Source organism: Bufo bufo, chromosome 8, assembly GCF_905171765.1.
Source record: "Bufo bufo chromosome 8, aBufBuf1.1, whole genome shotgun sequence".
In the NCBI taxonomy this organism is placed as follows: Eukaryota; Metazoa; Chordata; class Amphibia; order Anura; family Bufonidae; genus Bufo; species Bufo bufo.
This window is the reverse complement of record NC_053396.1, coordinates 54,621,256-54,637,475: the sequence shown is the minus strand read 5'-3', so window position 1 is coordinate 54,637,475 and position 16,220 is coordinate 54,621,256. Positions and strand designations below refer to the sequence as shown.

The 16,220-nt window shown below is 44.1% G+C and overlaps 1 protein-coding gene across 1 annotated transcript in view; it reads left to right on the top strand.

The window, feature by feature from the left end:
• The window catches only part of FRMPD3 (FERM and PDZ domain containing 3), a 634,362-nt gene that overhangs the window by 26,065 nt on the left and 592,077 nt on the right, over positions 1-16,220 (top strand). The gene's annotated exons all lie outside the window — the stretch shown is intronic.

Sequence of the window (16,220 nt, the reverse complement as noted above, 5' to 3'; positions counted from 1 at the left end):
AATCAGTGTCGTATATACTTTCAGATGCAACCAGCTGCATTTACTTCTGACAGGAAAAAGGTGCTGTTCATTATCTATCAATCTCCTGACTGAGGAAGCCTTAGCCTGGGCCTCCCCTTATGTGGAAAAATATGATGTCATCCTGGATAATTTCAATAATTTTGTGGCTTCTATGAATCAAGTTTTCGATGATCCTAACCGCTGCGCTACTGCTGAGGCAAAATTGCATAAATTACGGCAGGGTAGACGCTCTGTTGCAGAGTACACCACGGAATTCCGACGTTGTATCTCAGATACCAATTGGAATCCAGAAGCACAAAAGAGTCAAATCCGTCAAGGACTCTCTGAACAAGTAAAAGATGAACTTGCCAGAGTAGAAAGTCCTGAAGACCTTGAGACTTTTATTAAATTATGTATTCAAATTGATCAGAGGCTTACTGAAAGGAGAAAAGAGAGACTGGGAATCCTAGGCAGTAATGGTGACATGCGTTTTTCTACTAGTCAGTTTACTCCTAGGGGTCCAAGAGTTCTTACGGATTCTGACAGTCCTGAACCTATGCAGGTGGATGCTATTAAAAGATCTATTACTACTCAGGAGAAAGAAAGACGACGTTCAGAGAACTTTTGTCTTTACTGTGGAAACTCTTGACATTACGCAATTAATTGTCCGAATAAATTTAGAAGAACAATTGCGGCAACTGATGTTGTATCTGAACAAATAAACTCAATTTCTCAGTCTGTCTCTCCTTTGATTCAGGGACCAAATAAAGTTAATTCTTTATCAACTCATTTTATCATCCCTATAAACTGATCGTTGAATATGGTGAAATACCTTGCTCTGCTATGCTGGACTCAGGGGTCGGGGGAAACTTCATGGACATTGAATTTGCCCAAAATCATAACATTCAAATAAGAAATAAACTCGCCCCTATAAAATATATTCTCTCACCCAGCATGGGTATATGTAAAAAGACACCCCAAAACACATTGCCCAACTTCTCCTGAGTACGGCGATGCCACATGTGTGACACTTTTTGCAGCCTAGGCAGGGGCGTAACTAGAAGTGACTGGGCCCACAGCAAATATTTGTAAGGGCCCCTCCAGCGCGCTTCACACCTCCCTCCTCCTGTGTAAACCCCACTCCTTTGGCACAGTGTAGCGGTATACTGTATATTGTGTGGCACAGTGGATGCTATATGTGTATAACAAACATATTTCACATGAAAACTTAGTTACTTGACCCTTGGGGATCTCGGACGCCACTTCAACACTTGGCCGGGGGCTCGGCGGAGCAGATGTTGTGCTTTATCCTAATGAGAAAGATTTCATAATAAGGATTTGGAGAAGGGGCAGAGGGATAGCAGAGCAGGGAGAGGCTGGTGCTGCTACTAGGGGGTCATACCATGGGGGAGTAATAAAGCCCACTATAATGCCCCGACCCCAGTAGTAATAATTCTCCTTATAATGTGACAGTGCAAAAATACCCCCTTGTAATGCCCCCAGTTGAGCTAATGTCCCCATAGTGCCCCCATAATGTCCCAGTATAAAATACCCCTACATAGTGCCCCCAGTAAATTCCCCCATAGTGCTCGTCTCCCCCCTTCCTGCTAGTGCCCCCATAATGTACCAGTATAAAATGCCCCATATATAGTGCCCCAGTAGATGCCCCTCAGTGTCCGGCCTCTGATAGGCTGCCGGCCTAGTGTCCCCCATAATGCCCCCCAATAATGTGCCAGTAAGTGTCCCCATAGATGCCCCCCATCATGTGCCAGTATCAAGTGCCTCTCTCCTCCCCCCCACATGTCCCAGTATCATAGTGCCATCTCCCCCCAATGTGCCAGTATCAAGTGCCTCTCTCCTTCCCACCCACCATGTCCCAGTATCATAGTGCCAAACCCCGCCATGTGCCAGTATCAAGTGCCTCTCTCTCCCCCCCCATGTCCCAGTATCATAGTGCCATCTCCCCCCCAAAAAAGTGGCAGTATCAAGTGCCTCTCCCCCCCATGTGCCAGTATCATAGTGCCAAACCCACCCATGTGTAAGTATCAAGTGCCAAACCCCCCTTTCACGTGCCAGTATCAAGTGCCTCTCTCCTCCCCCCCATGTCCCAGTATCATAGTGCCATCTCCCCCCCCAATGTGCCAGTATCAACCTCCTCTCTCCTTCCCACCCCCAATGTGCCAGTATCATAGTGCCAAACCCCCCCATGTGCCAGTATCAAGTGCCTCTCTTTTCCCCCCCATGTCCCAATATCATAGTGCCATCTCCCCCCCCACAAAAAAAGTGCCAGTATCAAGTGCCTCTCTCCCCCCCATGTGCAAGTATCAGGTGCCTCTCCCCCCCATGTGCCAGTATCAGGTGCCAACCCCCCCCCCCCCAGGTGCCAGTATCAGGTGCCAACCCCCCTTCCCCCCCAGGTGCCAGTATAAGGTGCCAACCCCTCTCCCCCCCATGTGCCAGTATCAGGTGCCTCTCTCCCCCCCATGTGCCAGTATCAGGTGCCAACCTCCCCCCCCATGTGCCAGTATCAAGTGCCTCCCGCTCCCCCCATGGCAGTAACAGTCGGGTATTAAAAAAAATAAATAAACACTTCTACTTACCTCCATGTCAGCCATGAGATGCAGCCTCTTCCTTTGTCCCGCCATTTATGTCCATATATGGAGTCAGTGCTTGTATTTCAGAAAAGTTTCTGCTGGGATTCGAACCCATGACCTTCTGTATCAGAGGCAAAGCACTTAACCACAAGACCATTAAAGCTGCCTTGCTGCTGACTGAAAAAATATGAGACTTCTACTGTTATAGCTGGCTAAGTGTACATCTATACACATGACAGCTGCTCATATATAGAGATATAGCAGAGCTGAGTGTGCTGGCACAGCTGTCATATAGAGATATAGCAGTGCTGGGTGTGTTGGGGCAGCTGTCATGTGTATAGATGTACACTTAGCCAGCTATAACAGTAGAAGTCTCATATTTTTTCAATCAGTTGTAATGCAGCCTTTATGGCTGTGTGGGTAAATGCTTTGCCTCTGATACACTGATATATTGGAGGTTGTGGGTTTGAATCCCAGACACATCAGGAGACTTTAGGATTAGATCACATTAGCGAGGGGGCCTGGTCAGCCGCTGCTGCTGTGAAGGGGCCCTGAACATTAAGACAAGAATCGATATTTAACTAACTTGAAAATAAACTGTCATACACGCTGCCGGGGCGCCGGGCCCCCTTGGCAAGCCCGGGCCCCGAAGCAGCTGCTTCCCCTGCTTCCCCGGTAGTTACGCCACTGAGCCTAGGTGCGCAAAGGGGCCCAAATTCTAAAGAGCACCTTTTGGATTTCACAGGGCATTTTTTACACATTTGGATTCCAAATTACTTCTCACGCTTTAGGGCCCCTAAAATGCCAGGGCAGTATAAATACCCCACAAGTGACCCAATTTGGAAAGAAGACACCCCAAGGTATTCTGTGAGGGGCATGGCGAGCTCCTAGAATAATTTTTTTTTTCATAATCCCTCTATCAACTGGGAAACACGTTGTTTAACCACCTCAGCTCCCCTAGCTTAAACACCCTTAATGACCAGACCACTTTTTACAATTCTGCACTACACTACTTTCACGGTTTATTGCTCGGTCATACAACTTGCCACCCAAATGAATTTTACCTCCTTTTCTTCTCACTAATAGAGCTTTCATTTGGTGGTATTTCATTGCTGCTGACATTTTTACTTTTTTTGTTATAAAAAAATGACATTTTTCACTTTCAGTTGTAAACTTTTTCAAATAAAACTACATTTCTATATAAATTTTTCTCTAAATTTATTGTTCTACATGTCTTTGATTAAAAAAAATGCAATAAGTGTATATTTATTGGTTTGCGCAAAAGTTATAGCGTTTACAAACTATGGTACAAAAATGTGAATTTCCGCATTTTGAAGCAGCTCTGACTTTCTGAGCAGTTATGTTTCCTGAGGTTCTACAATGCCCAGACAGTAGAAACACCCTACAAATGACCCCATTTTGGAAATTAGACACCCTAAGGTATTCGCTGATGGGCATAGTGAGTTCATGGAAGTTTTTATTTTTTGTCACGAGTTAGCGGAAAATGATTATTATTTTTTTTTTCTTCTTACAAAGTCTCATATTCCACTAACTTGTGACAAAAAATAAAAACTTCCATGAACTCACTATGCCCATCACAAAATACCTTGGAGTGTCTTCTTTCCAAAATGTGGTCACTTGTGGGGTATTTATACTGCCCTGGCATTTTAGTGGACCTAAAGTGTGAGAAGAAGTCTGGAATCCAAATGCGTAAAAAATGCCCTGTGAAATCCTAAAGGTGCTCTTTAGAATTTGGGCCCCTTTGCAAACCTAGGCTGCAAAAAAGTGTCACATATGTGGTATCACCGTACTCATAAGAAGTAGGGCAATCTGTTTTGCAGTGTATTTTTACATATACCCATGCTGGGTGAGAGAAATATCTCTGTAAAAGTCAACTTTTCCTATTTTTTTATACAAAGTTGTCATTTTAGAGAGCTATTTCTCTCACCCAGCATGGGTATATGTAAAAAGACACCCCAAAACACATTGCCCAACTTCTCCTGAGTACGGCGATACCACATGTGTGACACTTTTTTGCAGCCTAGGTGCGCAAAGGGGCCCAAATTCTAAAGAGCAACTTTTAGGAGGGCATTTTTAGACATTTGGATTCCAGACTTCTTCTCACGCTTTAGGGCCCCTAAAATGCCAGGGCAGTATAAATACCCCACATGTGACCCCATTTTGGAAAGAAGACACCCCAAGGTATTCCGTGAGGGGCATGGCGAGTTCATAGAAGATTTTTTTTTTTGGCACAAGTTAGCGGAAATTGATTTTTTTTTGTTTTTTTCTCACAAAGTCTCCCTTTCCGCTAACTTGTGACAAAAAGTTAAATCTTTCATGGACTCAATATGCCCCTCGGCGAATAACTTGGGGTGTCTTCTTTCCAAAATGGGGTCACTTGTGGGGTGTTTCTACTGCCCTGACATTTGAGGGTCTCCGCAATCATTACATGTATGGCCAGCATTAGGAGTTTCTGCTATTATCTTATATTGAGCATACGGGTAATGAGATTTTTTTCTTTCGTTCAGCCTCTGCGCTGAAAGAAAAAATGAAAGGCACAGATTTCTTCATTCGCATCGATCAATGTGGATGAAAAAATCTCTGCCAAATAATGTGCAAAAAAAAAAAGGAGGGGAAAGGCGTCTGCCAGGACATAGGAGCTTCGCCCAACATCCAAACCCACTCAGCCCGTATGCCCTGGCAAACCCGATTTCTCCATTCACATCAATCGATGTGGATGAATAAATCATTGCCGGAATTATTATTTTTTTTTTATAAAGAATGTTTGCCAAAGCATATGAACACCGCCCCTCAGCTCATAAGCCTCGGCAAACGTATCTTTTTTACTACAGAGGAGAAATCTCGTCTTGCAGCGCCGCATACACCGACTTTTGTGTAATCTGACAGCAGCGCAATGCTTCTGTCAGAATGCACATCAGTGCTGCAGCTGGTTCATCGGTTGGTCCACCTAGAAGGTAAAAAAAAAACAGGCCGCAACGCAATAACTTTATATAACATTTGAACAGAACATTAACCTTTATAAACTTTATTGAACTTTTGGAACAGAACATTAACTTTTTTGCTTACCGGTGATTTTTTTTTTTTACCTTTATAGAACAAACCTCTCCTTCCCCATGGGACAATGTGCAAAGCGCAAATCGCCCAGAGATGTGGCGAAGTACATTATGCACTTTGTCCCAGGTGAAAGGAAAGGTTTGCAGCAGCTCTGTGTGAAAGGGCCCTAAGACCCCTGTGTGCCTGTCCTGTGTCACGCAATCCCTATGCTAATAGTGTACCTGTTTGTGTTACTTCCGGAAACACTCCCCTAAGCATAGGGCAGGGTGGTCAGTGCAGTCAGGACAGAAATAGCGGGTGTCACGCCTTATTCCACTCCTGCTACAGACTTGCCATTTTTTTCGGGGTGGCGCTTGGTTTGAGGTACCAGCAACGACATTGGGGAAATGTCGCTCGTGTAGACGGCTCACTACACTGGTGGTTGGGGCCACAGAACCTCCTGGATACAGGAGGTTCTCGATGATCTCTTCCTGAAATTTGAGGAAGGATTTTGTTCTCCCAGCCTTACTGTAGAGAACAAAACTATTATAGACAGCCAATTGAAATAAATATACAGACACCTTCTTATACCAGCGTCTGGTCCTGCGGGAAAGTAAATAAGGAGCCAACATCTGGTCATTGAAGTACACCCCTCCCATGAGCAAATTATAGTTGTGGACACAGAGGGGCTTTTCAATGACTCCAGTTGCTTGTTCAATTTCGATTGTCGTGTCTGCGTGAATGGAGGAGAGCATGTAAACGTCACGCTTGTCTCTCCATTTCACCGCAAGCAGTTCTTCGTTACACAAGGCAGCCCTCTCCCCCCTTGCAAGACAGGTGGTAACGAGCCATTTGGGGAAGCCCCGGCAACTAGGTCGCGCGGTGCCACAGCAGCCAATCTGTTCTAAAAACAAATGCCTGAAGAGGGGCACACTTGTGTAGAAATTGTCCACATAAAGATGGTACCCCTTGCCAAATAAGGGTGACACCAAGTCCCAGACTGTCTTCCCACTGCTCCCCAGGTAGTCAGGGCAACCAACCGGCTCCAGGGTCTGATCTTTACCCTCATAGACTCGAAATTTGTGCGTATAGCCTGTGGCCCTTTCACAGAGCTTATACAATTTGACCCCATACCGGGCGCGCTTGCTTGGGATGTATTGTTTGAAGCCAACGCGCACGGTAAAATGTATCAGGGACTCGTCTATGCAGATGTTTTGCTCAGGGGTATACAAATCTTCAAATTTGGTGTTAAAGTGGTCTATGAGGGGCCGAATTTTGTGGAGCCGGTCAAAAGCTGGGTGGCCTCTGGGACGAGAGGTGCTTTTGTCACTAAAGTGCAGGAAACGCAGGATGGTCTCAAATCGTGTCCTGGACATGGCAGCAGAGAACATGGGCATGTGATTAATTGGGTTCGTGGACCAATATGACCGCAATTCATGCTTTTTTGTCAGGCCCATGTTGAGGAGAAGGACCAGAAAAGTTTTAAATTCGGAAACTTGGACAGGTTTCCACCGAAAAGACTGGGCATAAAAACTTCCCGGGTTGGCGGCTATAAATTGAGTGGCATACCGATTTGTTTCTGCCACGAATAAGTCCAAGAGCTCCGCAGTCAAGAACAGCTCAAAAAACCCCAGTGCCGATCCGATCTGAGCTGTCTCAACCCGAACTCCAGACTGGGCGGTGAAAGGGGGAACTACTGGTGTGGCTGAAGTTTGGGGGTGCCAATCAGGGTTTGCCAGCACCTCAGGGATTCTAGGGGCTCTACGGGCCTGTCTGTGCGGTGGCTGCGACGGGGGAACTAATGCACGTGCCACCGTACCAGCTTCAACTGCCCTTCTGGTGCTCGCCACTTCACCATGTTCTATGGCAGTGCTGGTACTAGGTCCAGGATGGGCTGCGCTGCTGGTGTATGCCTCACCACGTAATCCGACAGCGCCAGCCCCACTCTGCTGCCCTTGAAGAGGATCCTGTGCAACCTGTGGTCTAGCAACACAGGGCCGGGTACGCCTGGTGGTATCAGGGACCTCAACCTCATCGTCCGAACTTTGGGTTAGACTGCCACTGCTTTCTACAGGTTCGTATTCTGACCCGCTGGATTCGTCAGATGAGGGTTCCCATTCCTCATCCGACTGGGTCAGAAGCCTGTAGGCCTCTTCAGAAGAATACCCCTTACTTGCCATTTGGTCAACTAAATTTAGGGGGTATTCCCTGAGACTACCCAAGAAAAAAAGCAAGCCTGGATCGGGCAAACACTGCGTTTTGGGTGGAGGGCGAGCTAAGGTGACACTAATACTATTATAGATCTGACTGTGATCAGTTCTGATCACTTACAGATACTATAAAAGTACCAATGCTGATTAGCGATAAGCTAATCAGCGAATCAGTTACTGCGGTGCGGTGGGCTAGGCGCTAACTGACGCTAACTACCTACCAAAGGGGCCTAAACTAACCTAAAACCTAACAGTCAATACTGGTGGAAAAAAAAGTTACAGTTTACACTCATCACTTTTTTCCCTTTCACTAGTGATTGACAGGGGTGATCAAGGGGTTAATTGGGGTGATGGGGGGTGATCTGGGGCTAAATGTATAGTGTTTTGTGTACTTACAGTGATGTGTGCTCTCTGCTGGAACCAACCGACGAAAAGGAACCAGCAGAGCGCACAGAAGCCATTTAACACATTATATTTATAAATATAATGTGTTAAATGGCTTCTGATTCGATTTTTTAAAAGTCACCAACTTGCCAGCGATGATCATTGGCTGGCAGGCTGGTGACGAACTTCTCCTCTAACTTTTTCTTTTCTAACCTCACTGCGCATGTGCGGGCCGGCTATGCTCGAAATCTCGCGTCTCGCGAGAGGACGCATCGGCGTGTCCAAGAGGAATAACCCTGCCGCCGCCAGGACGCAATCCTGCGTTCGGCGGTCCTGAGGAGGTTAAGCTTTACATCTGACCATTGCAAAAAACATTGCAAGGAAGCTTATCAAATAAGCCCTCCACCAACCCTGGATTCACAAGCAGTTATGGTAACTACCCAGTCATATGACAAGCTACCTCCACAATATCTTGAGTTTCAGGACGTTTGTGTAAAAAGAACGCCAATCAGCTGCCTCCTCATCGCTCTTATGATTGCCCCATTGAATTGCTTCCAGGGGCAGAAATACCCTTTGGTCACCTTTTTTCTTTATCAGAACCTGAACTGAAGGTGCTCCGGGAGTGGCTTAATGAGAATCTCCTGCTGGGGAAGCCTTGTTCTTTGTGAAAAAAAAGGACTCAACCCTGCGTCCGTGTATCGACTACAGAGATTTAAACAGGATCACAATTAAAAATCGCTATCCACTCCCACTGATTCCAGAAATGCTCGAGAGACTCCGCTCCGCCAAGCTCTTTACCAAATTAGATTTACGGGGGGCATACAACTTTGTCCGCATTCGTCCTGGAGATGAATGGAAAACTGCTTTCAGAACCAGATATGGACATTTTGAGTCTTTGGTCATGCCCTTTGGACTGTGCAATGCTCCCGCAACCTTTCAGCATTTTATTAATGATGTTTTCCGAGATTTGCTGGATCAGTTTGTAATAGCATATTTGGATGATATTCTCATTTTTTCTGATAATTTGGAAGAACACCACAAGCATGTCTGTATTGTCTTCGAGAGAATCAACTTTACATCAAACTAGAGAAATGCGAGTTTGAACAAAGTCAGATCCAGTTTTTGGGCTACATAATTTCTTCTGAAGGGGTAAGCATGGATCCCGATAAGATCAAAGCAGTGGTGGATTGGCCTGTCCCTAGGAATGTTAAGGAGATGCAACGATTTGTTGGATTTGCCAACTTTTACAGAAGATTTATAAGGAATTTTTCCAAGGTAATAGCTCCAATTACACAGATGACAAAGAAAGGAATACCCTTTTTGTGGTCACCTGAGTCACGGACTGCTTTTAGTAAACTAAAGACTCTCTTCACTACTGCACCAATACTGGTACATCCAGATCCTGAACTACCTTTCATCGTAGAAGTTTATGCTTCAGATTCTGCTGTGGGAGCTATCCTTTCTCAGCGAATTGGAGAAAGAATTCAGCTTCATCCTTGTGCTTATTTCTCTCGACTGATGTCTCCAGTCGAGAAGAATTATGACATTGGAAACAAGGAGCTGCTGGCAATTAAGCAAGCATTTTCTGAGTGGAGGCATCTGCTGGAAGGCGCTAAGCACCCTGTAACCATTCTCACGGATCATAAAAATTTTGAATTTATTCATTCTGCCAAGAGGTTGTCATCTAGACAAGCACGTTGGACCCTATTCTTCTCGAGGTTCAATTTTGTTATCTCGTACCGCCCTGGGTCAAGGAATGGTAAGGCTGATGCCCTGTCACGGATGTTGTCTGGGCCTCTCCAGGAAAGCAACTCTGAATGTATGATCCTGCCTCAAAAAAACTTTCTAGGGGCCATGAGTTCTAAGACCTTTCTTAATCTTCTCAAGGAGGGGTATGAGAATGACCCACTTCTTAATCATCCTCCTAAAGACTTTAACCTCAAGTACAGCAACGTTTTTTGGACTCAAGCACATTGCCTCTATGTACCCGAATCAGTTTGAGTAGAAGCCCTGAGGTTGGTTCACGACTCTAAACTTGCTGGTCATTTTAGGGTTTCTAAGACTGAGGAACTCTTATCACGTTCCTTTTGGTGACCTGGGTACAAGAAAGATGTCAAGAGTTATGTTGCTTCATGTTGAACCTGTGCTCGCAATAAGACACCCCGATCTTCTCCTCTGGGGTTACTTCAACCACTGCCTGTTCCATTAAGACCATGGGGGTCAATTTCTTTGGACTTTGTGGTCGACCTTCCCCTCTCTAAAGGGATGACCACCATCCTGGTAGTTGTGGATTGTCTCACTAAAATGGCTCATTTTATTCCAGTTAAGGGGATACCCTCTGCCAAACACACTGCAGAAGTAATGGTCTGGGTATCATCCAGTTTTTATTCCAGATCTACCCATTTCAACTCCAATTCCTGCTGTTACCAACAGATTAACTTCATTACAGGAGATCCAGGTTATCTACCAAAAATGTGAAGGTTCAGGTTCCATGTGCTAAGTTGGGTCAAAAGTTTGTGGGACCTTTTGAGATTTCTGCTTTAATCAACCCGGTCACTTTTCGCCTAAAACTTCCCGACAATATGAGGATTCACCCTGTTTTTCATATATCGCTACTCAAAACGTTTCATGAAAATACTTTTTCTGGAAGAATTCACCCTCCTCCTCCACCTGTTGAAGTACAGGGTGAAGAAGAATTTGTGGTGGAAAAAATTCTTGACTCCAGGATCTTTCGGAACAAATTACAATATCTGGTTCAATGGGAAGGATATGGGCCAGAAGAAAACTCTTGGGAGCCTGATAAGAATGTTCATGACCCTAGATTAACAAAGGAATTCCACCAGAGGTTTCCTCACAAACCTGGCCCTAAGACATCCAGGGGCTGTCCTGGGAGGACGGGAGTACTGTAAGGATCTGGACTTGAACCCGCGACCTCCTCTGTGTCTGGCAGTGCCTCTACTTGCTGAGCCACCTGAAATGCTGGACAGTTCCTTAGACAATTCCTTGAATGATCTTGTCTTGAATCTTGTTTGCCTTGAACCTTGAACTCCTCCCATGAACTTCCTGATTTAAGCCATGTCTCTGCACTTCCTGGTTTCCTGTGCCTTTACCAGCCAATATCTCGCTCCTGTCTATCCTGCTGCCGACCGGATCTCTGCTACCATCCGTTACTGACTTTTGGCTTGTTCCTCGACTACGCTCCTGCCTAATCCCAACCTGTACTATTCGTTACCGACTTTTGGCTTGCTTCTCAACCACGCTTCTGCTTGATCCCTGCCTGCTATATCTGCTACTGGACCTTGGCTCGCTCACCTCCTGGAGGGGCTATCCTGAGGACCGCGACCTGGTACTAACACGCAGCAAAGTCCATCTCCACCATCAGGAGCTCTGGCGAATACCGGTTAGTACTTAGACCCCGAAACTCAGGTGAATCTGTGTCATCAGCCAAGGTGTCCTATTTGAATATCTGCTCTGCTGCTATAGCTACTGGCCTCCGAGCCCGACTCCAGACCGTGACACATCTGGAGATAGCCAGCGTCTGTTTGACGTCACTGCACTTCCTGAAGCTCCATTGTTCAAACTGAAGAAAAAAGCACCCCAGACCATTATGGCTCCCCCTCCACTGTGGCGCATAGAAAACATCTCAGGTGGGATCTGCTTGTCATGCCAGTAACGTTGGAAACCATCAGGACCATCAAGGTTAAATTTTTTCTCATCAGAGAATAAAACTTTCTTCCACCTTTGCATGTCCCATGTTTGGTGCTCTCTTGCAAAGTTCAAACGAGCAGGTCTGTGGCGTTCAAGGAGACCAGGTCTTTAAAGATGTTTTTTTGTTTTTGAAGCCCTTCAGTCTCAGATGCCATCTGATGGTTATGGGGCTGCAGTCAGCACCAGTAAGGGCCTTAATTTGGGTCGAGGAATCTCCAGTGTCTTGACGGACAGCAAGTTGGATCCTCCGGCTCAGTGCTGATGACATTTTTTGGGGTCTTCCACTTTACTTTTTTGTTCCATAACCCTCAGGATCATTTAAGAAATTCCAAATGACTGTCTTACTGCGTCCCACCTCAGCAGCGATGGCACGCTGTGAGAGACCCTGCTTATGAAGTTCAACAACCCGACCACGTTCAAAAAGGGAGAGTTTTTTTGCTTTTGCCATCACAACGTGTGACTACCTTACAGAAAATGACAATGAATCCTCATCTTTGCACAGATTTGGCCTTTTAACCCCTTAAGGACTCAGCCCTATTTCACCTTAAGGACTTGGCCATTTTTTGCAAATCTGACCAGTGTCACTTTAAGTGCTGATAACTTTAAAACGCTTTGACTAATCCAGGCCATTCTGAGACAGTTTTTTCATCACATATTGTACTTCATGACACTGGTAAAATGAAGTAAAAAAAATTTCCTTTTTACTTATAAAAAAATACCAAATTTACCAAAGATTTTTTAAAAATTGCAAATTTCCAAGTTTCAATTTCTCTACTTCTATAATACATAGTAATACCTCCAAAAATAGTTATTACTTTACATTCCACATATGTCTACTTCATGTTTGGATCACTTTGGGAATGATATTTAATTTTTTGGGTATGTTACAAGGCTTAGAAGTTTAGAAGCAAATCGTTAAATATTTCTGAAATTTTCAAAAACCCCAATTTTTAGGGACCAGTTCAGGTCTGAAGTCACTTTGCGAGGCTTACATAATACAAACCACCCAAAAATGACCCCATTCTATAAACTACACCCCTCAAGGTATTCAAAACTGATTTTACAAACTTTGTTAACCCTTTAGGTGTTCCACAAGAATTAATGGAAAATCGAGATACAATTTCAAAATTTCACTTTTTTGGCAGATTTTCCATTTTAATAATTTTTTCCCAGTTACAAAGCAAGGGTTAACAGCCAAACCAAACTCAATATTTATGGCCCTGATTCTGTAGTTTACAGAAACACCCCATTTGTGGTCGTAAACCGCTGTACGGGCACACGGCAGGGCGCAGAAGGAAAGGAATGCCATACGGTTTTTGGAAGGCAGGTTTTGCTGGACTGTTTTTTTTGACACCATATCCCATATGAAGCCCCCCTGATGAACCCCTAGAGTAGAAACTCCAAAAAAGTGGCCCCATTTTATAAACTACGGGATAGGGTGGCAGTATTGTTGGTACTAGTTTAGGGTACATATGACTTTTGGTTGCTCTATATTACACTTTTTGTGAGGCAAGATAACAAGAAATAGCTGTTTTGGCACCGTTTTTATTTTTTGTTATTTACAACATTCATCTGACAGGTTAGATCATGTGATATTTTTATAAACCAGGTTGTCACGATACCTAATATGTATACTTTTGTTTTATTTATGGAAGTTTTACACACTGATTTCATTTTTGAAGCAAAAAAAATCATGTTTTAGTGTTGCCATAGTCTGAGAGCCATAATTTTTTCAGTTTTTGGGCAATTACCTTGGGTAGGGTAGGATTTTTGCGGGATGAGATGACTGTTTTATTGGCACTATTTTGGGGTGCGTGTGACTTTTTGATCGCTTGCTATTACACTTTTTGTGATGTAAGGTGACAAAAAATGGTTTATTTAGCACAGTTTTTATTTTAAATTTTTTACGGGGTTAGGTCATGTGATATTTTTATAGAGCCGGTCGATACGAACGCGACGATATCAAATATGTATATATGTTTTTTTTATTTATGTAAGTTTTACACTATAAAAGCTTTTTTCAAACAAAAAAAAAGATGTTTTAGTGTCTCCATATTCTGAGCCATAGTTTTTTTTATTTTTTTTGACGATTGTCTGAGGTAGGGGCTTATTTTTTTGCGGGATGAGGTGACGGTTATATTGGTACTATTTTGGTGGGCAAACTCCTTTTTGATCGCTTGCTGTTGTACTTTTTGTGATGTAAGGTGACAAAAAATGGTTTATTTAGCACAGTTTTTATTTTTACGGTGTTCATCTGAGGAGTTAGGTCATGTGATATGTTTATAGAGCCGGTCGATACGGACGCAGCGATACCTAAAATGTATACTTTTTTTTTTTTGTTTGTTTCCCCTAATTTTTTCCATTTTTTTTTTTTTACTTTATTTGGGGAAAATGATGTTTTTGTTTATTTTTACTTGAAACTTAAATTTTTGGGGGGTAAACTATTTTTTCTACTTTTTTTTTCACTTTATTTTTTGTCCCACTTTGGTGGGTATATTCCTTTACAATGCATTCCAATACTTCTGTATTGGAATGCATTGGCTGTATGAGTAATACTGTGTGTATTACTCATACAGCTTCCTACCTGTGAGATCCAGGGGACTGGATCTCACAGGCTCGTCACCGGAAGGCAGCGCGATGCCTTCCTTAGACATCGCGCTGCCTTCCATGCCATCGGGTCCCCCCCACAGCCGCATGGGGACCCGATGGCACCGCCGACACCCGCCGCAACCGCACGTAAAAGCCGCAAACCACAGGTCTGAATTGACCTGCGGTTTGTGGCGATCACCGACAAGGGGGGGTCACATGACCGCCCTGGGCATTGTGACAGGATGCCCGCTGAATTATTTCAGCAGACATCCTGTTCGGATTAACCCCCGCGGCGCCGCAATCGCGATTTAAACTTAGGACGTACCGGTACGCCCTGAGTCCTTAAGGACTCCGGAAATAGGGCGTATCGGTATGCCCTAAGTCCTTAAGGGGTTAAAGGCATGTGGTCCTAAAATTTTGATCAGCTGAAAAGCAGCCTGTTTCAGTTTAATCGTTATTTTCAATTAATTGAATGCTCAAAAAATGTTTTATCTCACTCTCATTTCTTCTTGTTGCATGTTGAAGCTCTACTTGGAACCTTGTTAAGATCCAACAATGTAAAATATGATTTTTTGACATTTTTTCAAGTGGCTACTTTCACACCTGTGTTCGGGTGTCCGCTCGTGAGCTCCGTTTGAAGGGGCTCACAAGCGGCCCCGAACGCATCCGTCCAGCCCTAATGCATTCTGAGTGGACGCAGATCCGTTCAGAATGCATCAGTCTGGCGGCGTTTAGCCTCCGCTCAGCAAGCGGACACCTGAACGCTGCTTGCAGCGTTCGGGTGTCCGCCTGGCCGTGCAGAGGCAAGAGGATCCGTCCAGACTTACAATGTAAGTCAATAGGGACGGATCCGTTTGAAGATGACACCATATGGCTCAATCTTCAAACGGATCCGTCCCCCATTGACTTTCAATGTAAAGTCTGGACGGATCCGTTCAGGCTACTTTCACACTTAGAATTTTTTTCAAACTATAATGCAGACGGATCCGTTCTGAACGGATGCAAACGTCTGCATTATAGGAGCGGATCCATCTGAGCAGACACCAGACGGATCCGCTCTGAACGCAAGTGTGAAAGTAGCCTTAAACTTTTGATCAGGACTGTGTGTGTATGTATGTATGTATGTATGTATATATATATATATATAATATATAATATATATATATATATATATATATATATTATATAATTACATATTTGAGTGAAAGGATAAGTTCACTGGGGAAAAATGTACAATTGAAAATAGGATCTAGTACCCTGTTCCTTCACCTAGCCTAGATGTAAGATGAGATATGGTTGGGTATGGAGGCATAGAGGTTCTGTATCGTATCCTGCATACAATTGCCCACAGATATTGCATCCTAGCAGGCACATAAATGCTTGATTGGCGATAAATCTAAAGATTGGGCAGGCCAAGGAATGCAACCCTTCCTTGTATGTGGGCAAGCATTATCCTGCTAAAAAATTCAGTTGGAAGCCCTGTCATGACATCAACATTTTTCCTTTTGGTGTATTATTTATTCATTTTTATTTATTTGTCAATTATGTATACCTCTGAGAGCAAAAAAGATAGCAACTGCAACTGTGAAATGAAACAATGCCACTCCCAGTAGCCATAAAACCTTTTCACATGATAGTACAGTATTTTACATCATTATATTGCATCAGTATATGTATATCA